This window comes from Macrotis lagotis, chromosome 3, assembly GCF_037893015.1.
Source record: "Macrotis lagotis isolate mMagLag1 chromosome 3, bilby.v1.9.chrom.fasta, whole genome shotgun sequence".
Lineage (NCBI taxonomy): Eukaryota > Metazoa > Chordata > Mammalia > Peramelemorphia > Peramelidae > Macrotis > Macrotis lagotis.
The window spans coordinates 97,739,730-97,751,756 of NC_133660.1; the positions used below are offsets into that span (position 1 = coordinate 97,739,730).

Consider the following 12,027-nt stretch of genomic DNA (forward strand, 5'->3'; position numbering starts at 1 on the left):
GAAAACTCATAGTAGCCATCTCACCACTGAGGTAAAAAGATTCTTTCCCTATCATTTAGTATCTGATTAAGTTTCATTCTAATGAGATTCTTGAGTATCTGCACAAAGTTATTTCTAATAATGGAGAAGTACATCCTTGTATGACCTCTTCTCCTGTACTTATACTAATCCTAATCTAATTTAATCCAAGAGACCTCAACCTGGGATCCCTGGTAGATGAGAGAGAGAGAGAGAGAGAGAGAGAGAGGGAGAGAGAGAGAGAGAGAGAGAGAGAGAGAGGTATAGGTATAGGTATAGGTATAGGTATAGGTATAGGTATAGGTATAGGTATAGGTATAAGTATAGGTATAGATATAGTTTAGGTATAGGTATAGGTATAGGTATAGGTATAGGTATAGGTATAGGTATAGGTATAGGTATAAGTATAGATAGATGATATAGATATAGATAAATGATAGAGATAGATAGAGATAGACAGAGACAGCGACAGAGATAGATATAGAGATAGATGTAGATGCAGATGCATACATGCAAATACATGTACATGCATACAATTGATAGATAGATGGATGAATAAAAGAGAGACATGGAAATGGACAGAAAAACATAAACTGTTATTATTTAATTGATCTCCTTTTTAATTCAGCATGTTTTATGATCCTAAAAAATTCTTTTGAGACATAACACAGAAAAGATTAAGAATCTCTGATCTAGATTTTTTTCTTATTTTTTAAAGTCTGGAATAAGCCGTTTTAATGACTTTTAAAATTGAAGCTAGAAGCTATGGAGAGATACCGATATGTCTTTCTAGGTGTATCCATCTAATCAACTGAAGAACCATAGAAATTTCATAACAATAACTCCCACTCTATTATCACGGTAACATTTAAAAGACTTTTCCTTACCACAGCTTTATGGGGTAGGTCAAATAAGATGAAAGTCAGAGACCAAGGATGTGGTAGAGCCAGTTTTTTCCTGACTCCAAGTCCAGAATACTTTCCAATACACTGTGCTACCTATATGCTTGTGGTCAGTTACTTGGAAACTTTAGTGTTACTGAGAACCAAAAAGAACCATCAGGACACATTACCTTAAGACTTCTATAGGTAAGGGAAGAAGTACTGGCTCTGGAATCAGAAAAAGTGTTTGAATCCTGCCTTTGTCACTTATACCTGTAAGACCCTGGCCAAGTCACAACCTCCCTGGGCCTCAATTTTTTTTTCCCATTTAAAAAATGAAGTAGTTGGACTAGATGGCCTCTACAGTTCTGTCCAACTCCAGGTCTATTCTCCTATTCTCTTCCTCTCCTCTCTTGGAGACAAAATAGGAACCAAGATGTCCCCCATGAGTCTTTCTTAGATGGAAGCAGGTAGACATTAATACAAAGACAAGAGATTATGTTATGTCTTTCCATTCAAAATACTGATATATATATAGTAATTGAATGCAATTGACTGGAACTTTTTCAGCAAAACAAGTCAAGTAGCTGACTAATGTGTTTGCATTTTCACTTAATCTGTGAGAGGGAAAGTAGGGTGCGGAAGAAATATAACAGCCTGAGAAATCACCACTAGAACAATAGGCAGCTGCATGTGTTTTATTAAAAGAAAATTAGCTTCAGGGGTTTTATAAAGGGGAATAACAGTTACATTCAATCCCACCCCCCATGGACTAGTCAAAGCACAGTGTGTGTGTGTGTGTGTGTGTGTGTGTGTGTGTGTGATTCTTCATCATCATTATCATCATCATCATCTCCATCATCAGTTCCCAACCATGGTATATGTTGGTACATTTTTTTAGGTTTTTGCTAGGCAATGGGATTAAGTGGCTTACCCAAGGCCACACAGCTAGATAATTATTAAGTATCTGAGGCCGGATTTGAACTCAGATACTCCAGGGCCAGTGCTCTATCCACTACACCACCTAGCCACCCCCATGGTATATGATAATCTTAAGAAATGAAGTTGTGAAAATATTAAAGAATAGAGGCAATGATGCTGTGTGCAGTTGATTTCCCATGAAATGCTCAGCTTAATCTCCATGGCCACCAAACACAAGAGACCCACAAGAGATCCTCAGCAAGCAGCTGCACAAGCTAATTTGGTCATAATGAGACTCTTTCCGCCTTTAGGATCTTTTCTCTCTTCATTTGAGCAAAAGGAAAAACAGAGTTCAAAGTGACTTTCTTCTCTATCTTTCTCTGGGAGTCTCTATCTCTGGAACTCACTCTCTGCTTCTGTTTCTCTATGTATCTGACTCTCTCACCCCACTACCCCCCCCATTTTACTTCTAATTAGTTAGAAGACCTTGGAGACTGCATTTGCATGCAGACTAATAAATGAAATGAATGATGCAGTTCTTCCTGTTTACAATGACTCCATAGATGAACAACCCCAGGTTTAAACAGGCTTTCAGCTTCCAGGTATGTCAATTCTTGGTGAATGCCCATAAGTGACCATATGCTATCTCATCACTTAGCAGCAGAAAGGAAAAGCAGCATGAAATCCTCCCAGATTACTTGAAGTAAATTGCTGGTTGGTTGTTAGATCTGTTTTTTAAATGTTATTTTTTTATTTTTCCCCTTACTTCACCAGCTGATCTAGTCTACTCTTATGCAAGAGCTGATAACAGAATTATTTATTGCTATCATACTTTAGAAACTCATCTAACCTTATTTGCATTGCATATATTTAGAAACAGTAACCCTGATGCTTTTTCTTTCATTTAGTTTCATGTAGAGAGCTAATGGTTTTTCAATCATCCTACAGGGAACAGATTCATTAATCAAACAGTCATTAAAAGACCAAACATGTAAGGTAAACCTTCATCTCACAAATCAAATCCAGGCTAGCTAGGTCTCTCTCTCTCTCTCTCTCTCTCTCTCTCTCTCTCTCTCTCTCTCTCTCTCTCTCGAACATGGGGCAGTAACCTTTGGAGCATACCCTTTGGCAATCTGATGAAGCCTCTGGAGTTCTTCTCAGAAGAAGGTTTGTAAATGCGTACAATGAAATATGAAGGATGACAAAGGAAACTGAATAAATTGAAACAGTTATTAAAAAATAATTAGGTTCCCAATCAATTAATAAAAGCCTGTGCAATAAGGAGATAGTGGCAAGAAGACTCAAGTTTTTGTCTCTCCTCTGATACTAACCACAGTGTCACCAGGAACCAGAAATCAGAGCTTGGCGGAGGGCATTCCCACACTGGGAGTTTCCTAAGTTGGTAAAATAGCAGCCCTAACTCATTCACATCCATCTGTCACAGAATAAGGAATAAGAATAAGGATTAGACTAATGATTTCATTGGCAGAGAAGTTCTATCAATGAAGGTTAGGATAACGTCCTCTGAATTGATAGTCCTATAGGTCTTTCTAGACTTAATTTTCTAGAATCACCCAGTTAACATGTGTCAAAGGCAAGTCTTAAACACAGGGTTTTCCTGATTACAACAAAGTAAAATAAAATTTCTAAAATCTTTCCTTTATATGTTCTACAGATCTCCATGAAGTTATGAGAAATTGTATAAACATCCAACCCAAACAGGAATTATGATTTTTCAGTATCCAACTTGTAAAGTCATTAGTTCATTATAATATCTCAGGACTTCTCAGATGTCTCTAAATCCTAAAAAATTAGTTTTCAAAAATTCTGTACATCATAGAAATGTAAGTCCACTAGAATTATCTGGTCTGGGGATGTTAATGAGTAAAAATGAGAACTTGTGATACTTAGCCAAAAAAATATTATAAGTAATATTTTCAAAAAAGAAAATTATGAAGACTGTATTTTTTCTTTAAAATCTGTGTAAAAATATAAGCATTTACAAAAATAAATATTGAAAACTATCTATACAAGTAACTGGAAAAAATAATATTAAGATAAAAGAAAAAATTTAAACACAGGAGATACTCATTAAAAGTCATCCTTAAAAGTTTAGAAAGCAAAACAAATACTAATTTTTAATCACCATTGATGAAAGGAAGTGGGATAACAGAAGTTGTTTAGTGATAGTAAAAAGAGAAGCAAATTCCTGGAATAATGTGCAGTTTGTTGCACAGGCAAAATGGCAAAAGAAAGGAACTGAGTACCTTGAAGGACTAAAGGGTAGAATTTAAAGATTCCATTACAGGTATTTGAAATTTGAATTCTTCAACACATCACAAAAATGAAATACTATATTCAGAACTTCAGACCCCCATAGCCATACACATAAATTCTTTTAGAATATTTTGAACTACTTTTTTCCTAAAAAAAAATGCTAAATCTGATATAAAGTGATTACCTCCAGACAAAGTCTCCTTGCATAAAAATTTTATAGACTCTTGGTCAGTTTTTCCTATAATGACTTAAAGCACAATGAAACATTTATTTTTTTAAATGGATTTTGGAATTAAACCAATAAGACTTGTCAATTTGCCACAAATGGTGAAAAGAATTAAGACCTTTAAATAGATCAGAAAGATTCTAAGGCAGCATTCTATCAAGCCATTAAGCTTAGACTAAATCAAAGTCTCTAAGAAGAGAGAGGTAATTCTGCCAAGACTATCCTTTATCCTTCCTCCTAAAAAAAATATTCTTAAATTTGTAGTTTTCCGGTGGAAACTTCCCCAAGTCCCTAGATGATTTGACAATATAGCATGAAAGACCTCTCCTTGGGAAAGAAATAGCAATGGCACTTCATCAAACCACAGTATGTTAGTATCACTATTCAAAACCAGACTAGAATGTACATTAAGCAATCTAAAATAGGACTTTGTTAAGTAAGATCAAATGAACAATATCCACAATGACTACAACAATGTAAATGAAATGATCATGAGAAGGATCTTGAAAGAGGAAAGAAAAAGCCATTATGATACCAGAAAACAGATGACCAAGCATATCTCCTTTTACTTGAAAAGGGCATGATGCCTCTATCAGGGTAGCTACTAAGGTATAGTATCGCTAGACATACATTGTTGATGATGATGATGATGACGTTTGTCCTTCATTCTCAAAGGCCATGATATCAAGGAGGTGATGCCATGACAAGCACATGAATTGGATTTTGGATTTGAGTGGAGGGGTGCTAAGATACCAGTTTCACTTTCTCCTCCAGTCATCTGAGTCCAGTGGACAGATATGAACCAGGACAACTAGAGATGGCCCTGGATGCAAAGCAAGCAGGCTTAAATGACTTGTCCAAGGTGACACAACTGGTAACTGGCAAGTGTCAGAGAGTGGATTCAAACTCATCCTCCTGACTGCAAGGCCAGTTCTCTATCCACTGAGCAACCTAGTCATTTTGTAGGATTGTTTTTACTTAACTTATACTTTATTATAAGAGAATGTTCTATTTCTGGGGGCAGTAGAGCATAGAGAGTGTATCTATAAATTACTTTGGTGTGCTAATAAAACACAAATCTGAAGAGTTATATACTATTTCTTTTATGCATAACAATAAATCATTTTTTTCTTAGGTGTCAAATTTTCAAATACACATATAATCAATCACTTTAACTATGACAACAAAAATGGCAATGTGAGAAGCATAATCACTGCCTTTTGTCCTAAGAGAAGCCTTTGGTACATCAAGAACTAATTATTTGTTAATTATTTCCATTTGCTTGATAGTCTCAAATATTTGTAACCTGTGAATTTCTCTTTCAAAAATTCCTCAAAGCTTCCCAGAGTTTGCCAGTAAGGACTTCATTAAGCTGCAAATATTTCATTAATATATGGAAATTTTGTATGCATTTCCAAAGAAACAAATCTCCAAGGATCAATTAAAGTTATGAAGAGGATGGGAGTGGTTGTAAAAAACGGATTTCTCCTTTCCAGAAGAGATGAGTAGAAAGGAGAAAAAAAAGAAGGAAAAAAACTACTACCCAGACAACAAAAAATGGAAGACCTATTCTCCCCTCTAATGATTTAATCCACACTTGTATAAGGAGAAATTAAAGAAAACAAATGACACTATTTGAACTCCATCCCCAAAATGAAATATTTCATTTCATAATTAATGGGAATTCAAGGCTAAAGACTTTTCAGAGATGCATTTCAGAATTATTTTCAGAAACATTAATTATGCATATAATTTTTAATATTCTGAGTTCTGTAAACTACTAAATAGTCTCCTAAAGTCAAAACTTATTTGTCATTTGTCTAGAATAGTTTTTAGAATTAGCTAAACCATACAGAAGTGTGGTTCTTTCCAAAGAAAGAAGGATGAGAGGACTTCTTAAGGATATTTTCCTGCCTGAAGATTCTATGAAACACACCTTTCCCTCTGCTGCTCTTCAATTTCATTAAATTCAGCATACATTGATTAAATTCTCCATTATAAAAAGAACTAGCTGCCATTCTTTGAAGTTAGAGCATTTATTGCCATTTAAAGCCAAGGAACTTTCCCAAATATCTTAGTCCTCAAAGCAGTTGTCCAACACATGTGTAGGAGCCAATTTCTCTGTGGAGTTGCCACAGGGGGAAGCTAAGGACAGGAGAAAAAAATCTGACGGATTTTCATCTAAAAACAGTTTAAGAACTACAAAAAGAAGAGTTCTTGACTATACTATCCCAAGTTATACTTACAGGAGGACTATCACCTCCCTTATTCTAGACAGCATACTTCTATTAAAGTTCCCTTTCTATTTGAAGACTCCTTATAAGAGGTCACTGAAAATCATAACTGATTATTTTACAGTTCATTTTGCCACAAAATAATACAAGACTTGTAGGACTATTAAACTTTAGCACTTCAGAATACTAAATATTCCTTTTTCTCAATAATGTCTGCCATGTATAAGACTGTTTTAAAAAATCCACTATAATAAATAATTCAAATCAATTTAACAAATATTTATAAATATATATGTATACATGTATATGTGTGTATATATATATATATATATATATATATTATGTATCAGGCACTGTGCTAAATATTGTGATACGGATAAGGAAAACAAATAGTTCCTGTCCTCAAGAGGTTTATAATTTAATGGAGGAAGACAAGAAACAAAACAATTTTAAAAGAAGAGACCAGAGGGTACACTGTGAAGGGTCATGATATTCTGCAGAGTGGAGAGTTAGCTGAGACATTTAAACCTCAACCCTCTATAAAGGAATGTTTGGGGAGAAATATGGTACTCCACCCTCCAGTCCTCCAGTGAGAGGGAAGAACAGCCTGAGGGAGTTGAAGTGTTAAACATCCATAACTGAGTCAGCATGAGATTTTAGGTGATCATCTTATCTGGGATGGAGCAAAATGATCAATTAATTGCTTTATTATTTGTTCTTCTAAATATAGTCTTGTGCCTAACCACTGAGAATTTTCGAAATAGCCATTGGTGAAGCCTTTCTTTTTAGTTATCCAGCTTGAACTTAAGAAGCCAGCGAAAAACTGTGAATCAAATTGAAATTATTTCTTCTAAAATTTAAAGAAGCAATGATGCCAGAAACTCAGAGTGTTCTTCAGCCCTCTTCACAGCCCTGCCCTTAAAAAAACTATTAGCTTATTAAGAACAGTAAAATTTCAATTTCAATGAGTTTTTTTCTTTTTTTGCAAATGAGATAGTCAAAAATATGGAAGTGAAGAAATTACAGATTAAAAATTTAAGCTTTTACTTTACCTTTTTACTAGATAAGATGATTTATTAAGAATTTTAAAAGCAGAGAAGACTTTGGTTTGCTTAATTAAAAGAGAAGTTAGCCCACAAGCATACTATTTCTTCCACCATTCATTTACGTGGCTTTCAAACTATGAGTCAAAAATTGAACATGTCATGTTAAGCAACTTACTTTCATATCTCTCGGTAAATAGTCATAACTTGATAAGACAGATTGTTCTAAAATGACTCTCAAGGATGAAAATGGACTTTGTGAATTCTAAGTTCCTTCTAATAATCCAGATTGCAACCCAATCATTTCTGTCTTTTCTGTTTGACACTTGTCCATGTTTTCCCAGGAGTTCAAGAGGAGTGTCTACCCAATATTCTGGAGAATCACTTTTTCCAGACATTGTAAGTTAATGATATATCTATGGCTGGAGTCTAATTGTCTACCTGTCAAACATGTCTTGGCTGATGCAATTACAAAAAAAGAAAAACAGAATGGTAAGCTGGTCTAGATGAGGCAGCAAGGCATCCTGAGAAGGAACAATAAATGATAGGTGTCAGGTGAATCAAACCATTGCCACTACCTCAACAACCATATTCCCTAATACCATAGTATAGACTGCCAAAAATTCAGAGACCAAGAACCCTATGAATTCCAATCCCCCAGACTATTAGTATTGCATGCCATGTTCATCTTCAAAAGAAAGCAACTCTTGTGAAGAAGTCCACTATGCCAACAACCACCAATATCAACCACCAATTGTCATTGATAGACTGGTAAACCAAGAGCCCTGGGAAAAGCTATGCCACCCAGATCACCAACCCTACTACCAACCAGGCCCTAAAATCATCAAAAGGTGAGCTATTCTTGTGGAGATGCAACCTGTTCACTGTCTATTAAGAAGCCATAGTCCCAGGCTCCTCAGCAGTCATAGCTGCTGAACACCAGAAAAGAAAAAGTCTTAAAACCAAAATCAAAATCAAGTCAAATAGCTCAACATCAGAAATAGATATTGCTTCATCAGTGAAAATGGCATTAAACAAGATGCATGACCATCTCCTTTGTTTCCATACCCTAACAACCATAAGACTTTCCATCTGAATTCCAGTTGAAATTTCCTATTTAATTTTTATTTATTTTTTCCAATTATATGCAAAGGTAAGATTCTACATTCATCCTTTTGCATCTTTCTTTCTCTCTCTCCCATCCCCTTGGCAGCAAACAATCTTATATAGTTTGTACATAGACAATCGTGTTAACATATTTCCATATTAGTCATGTTGTAAATGAGGAATCAGATCTATTTGTTTTTCTTGAGATCAGGGGCTGTTACACTTTTCTACTTATTTGTGCCTTCAGGGTTTAACATAAACAAATAATTTTTCACTAACTCATATTTATTATCAGAGGGTCATTGAATAAGGTGGTTTCTGTTGTTATATATTCCAAAGAATCCTAAATGATCTTGATATATGGATAAAGACACATTATTTTGAAAAAGCTTAAAAGGCAATGTTTTCCATAAGCAACCAACAAGCACAACAGTATCTTTTATTTTCACCTTATTTTGGTTAATTGTGAAATGGTACAGATTTGGTCCCCAGTTGGAGATCATTGCAAAGGACTGTTATTCTCCATTAATACCCTCATCATAAATAGATAGCTCATCCCAGAAGATGAGTTATCATATTGACAGAAACTCTGTGAGTGAAGAACATCAAATAATACCAAGAGACACAAGTATTATAAAGGAGACAAATTCAGTTTCTTGATAAGCGAATACTGAACTAATAGAACTACAAAAAATAATAGAATAGAAATAATAGAAATAGAACTACAAGAAATAAAATTGATAGACATAAGTTTAGAAATGTGTTGCCTTAGCAGAAAGTCTGGGAAATTAGAAGAAAGTCTGGGAAAATTTTCTTTTTTAAAAACCTTTCGGGGGGCCATCTAGGTGGCACAGTGGATAGAGCACTGGCCCTAGAGTCAGGAGTACCTGAGTTCAAAACCAGCCTCAGACACTTAATAATTACCTAGCTGTGTGGCCTTGGGCAAACCACTTAACCCCATTGCCTTGCAAAAACCTAAAAAAAAAACCTTTTGGGAGTTTGACCTTGACTCAAGTCCCAGTCTCAACTTAAACAATTATCTTCTTTCTTAGACTATTCTATAAAATTAAGGGTTTGAGTAGAGCAGGGATTCTTAGTCTTTTTATCATGGATTCCATTGTAGTCCAGAGCAGTTAGGTGAAGTCTATGGACTCCTCAAAATAATGATTTTAATGCACAAAATAAAATGCATAGGATTAGAAAGGAAATCAAGTATGCAGAGTGTTTCAAAAGTATTAGTACATTTTTTAATTTTCAATTGTTAAAGATAAAGTATTAAGCATTTAGCAGGGAGGAAAGTATGGAATTAATAAAGGGGATTTGCTAGTGAATTTGATGAACATATCTCTTCCCCTATAGAAAGGAATATGAGGATGAAAAAGACTTCCAATTGCTTTCTGAGGACTGAGGCTATTGCTTGGGGATGTCTTCCAGATGACTAGTTGACTGAGACTCTGGGGAGGATGGGTCTCTTCCTGGAGGCGCCATCCATCTGTGAACCATAAAGCCTAGCCTGTTCCATCTTTAAAAAAAAATCACTTTTCTATTCAAATGTCAGACCAAGATTCAGTAAATTTAAATTGTATGGGAAGGGAACTGATGGAAGCAAATACCTGTGCAAGTGCACAGTCTGCTCCTCACAGGATCCTTTTATATCATCTTGGAGCAGAAAGCTATAATAATTATATGTTATCTCCCATACCTTTCTTGCAAACTCCACCAAAAAAACTGCAACTAATTAGGGGAACTTTTCCAGAATAAGAAAAGTCAGCAACCTATTCAGTGGTGGGATGTCTAGAATACCTTCAGAAGCATGTAGTAAAATCAAACTTTGCTTGCCCCCATGACCTAGGAGGAGAGTTCATAACAAATGGTACTAAAGTACAACTTCCTGAAGGGAAATTTTCCATGTAACACACTAACAAAGTCTAGCCATCTAGCAGAGGAAAGAAATTTTAAGGACAAGAGCCTTGCCTTCAGAATAACTCTAAACTCAAGAATTGAGTCTGGGAGGAACTGTGTAAACTCTCGTAGAAAACATCAGAATATTGGATTAACCAACAATCCACCTCTTAATTCACTTACCTCCTAAAGAGAGATTATGAATCCCTGGAGAATTTTCTCTATCTGCTGTTGGGTTCCTGTAACGCATTCACACCTTCTGTATTTCTTTCTGGGGTGAAATAAAGGTTTTCTTCTACTCATTATATATTTATTACATTATGAGCTTGTATAATGACTGGGGATCATATTACCTATACTCATGAAATTCTAGACACAAACACATTTAAGATTTCCTTTTTTAGGAGCAAATGAGCCCAAAAGAGAATATAACCCTTGAATGGGAGAGGAGAAAAAGGGGGAAAGGTCAAGAACAGACTTGATCTGTGTGAGCTCAGAGTTCAGGGGGGATACTACTAGAGAAATAATCCTATCAATTCTAACATTCTTCTAATAAATGAAACCATAATGCATAAAGAAGTTATAACTAAGTAAAGGGATGGATTCCAATTTCTAACTCAAAAATTTGCTGCAGACAATGAAGAGTCAAAAATTTCTACAAGGAACTCCACCCTGATATTATGTGAGTGAGAGTGATGGACCCCCTTTACCTTTGGCTTGATCTTATGTTCTCCATTATCAGAGATAAAAGCAGAAGCTCAGATTTGGAGGGACCTCAGCAACCATTTGGTCCAAAACAGTATCTGAAATAAAGTTCCCTCAGCAGCATCCCCAAGAACTGGTCATCTACAGGCTTTACTTTTGTAGCAAGGGAGGAACCTATTCCATTTGAGAACAGATGCTATTGTTTGTACATTAGGATTCTTTTCCCTCTGTACTACTTTTTGTTTTTTTGTTTTTTGTTTTTGCAAGGCAATGGGGTTAAGAGACTTGCCCAAGGTCACACAGCTAAGTATTAAGTATCTGAGGCTGGATTTGAACCCAGGTCGTCCTGACTTCAGGGCTAGTGTTCTATCTACTACACCACCTAGCTGCACCACTACAGCTTTTTCTATCCATCAGGCTGTAGAATCCTATTATTATTATTATTATTATTATTATTATTATTATTATTATTATTATTTTCCCACAGATTCTCCATCTTTCCACAAGGAAGAGGTAACTTTCACACAAACTATATGGGAAAGATAAATAAGGACTTTAGGTCTTAGAAAGGGTTGACTAAGGAAGTAGTTTAGATAAGAGGAAGATAATGAAAAATATTAAATTTAATCTCCCAGGCATTTGCAGGAAAGAACCAGGTTTGACTTTTTAAAGACCTTTGCACCCTTGTAACCTTTTCTTTTGTTTGTTGCTTT

The 12,027-nt window shown here is 35.3% G+C and overlaps 1 protein-coding gene across 1 annotated transcript in view; it reads right to left on the reverse strand.

Annotated features, from left to right (window-relative positions):
* Positions 1-12,027, reverse strand: part of LOC141519170 (carboxypeptidase E-like) — an 87,314-nt gene that overhangs the window by 2,136 nt on the left and 73,151 nt on the right. The gene's annotated exons all lie outside the window — the stretch shown is intronic.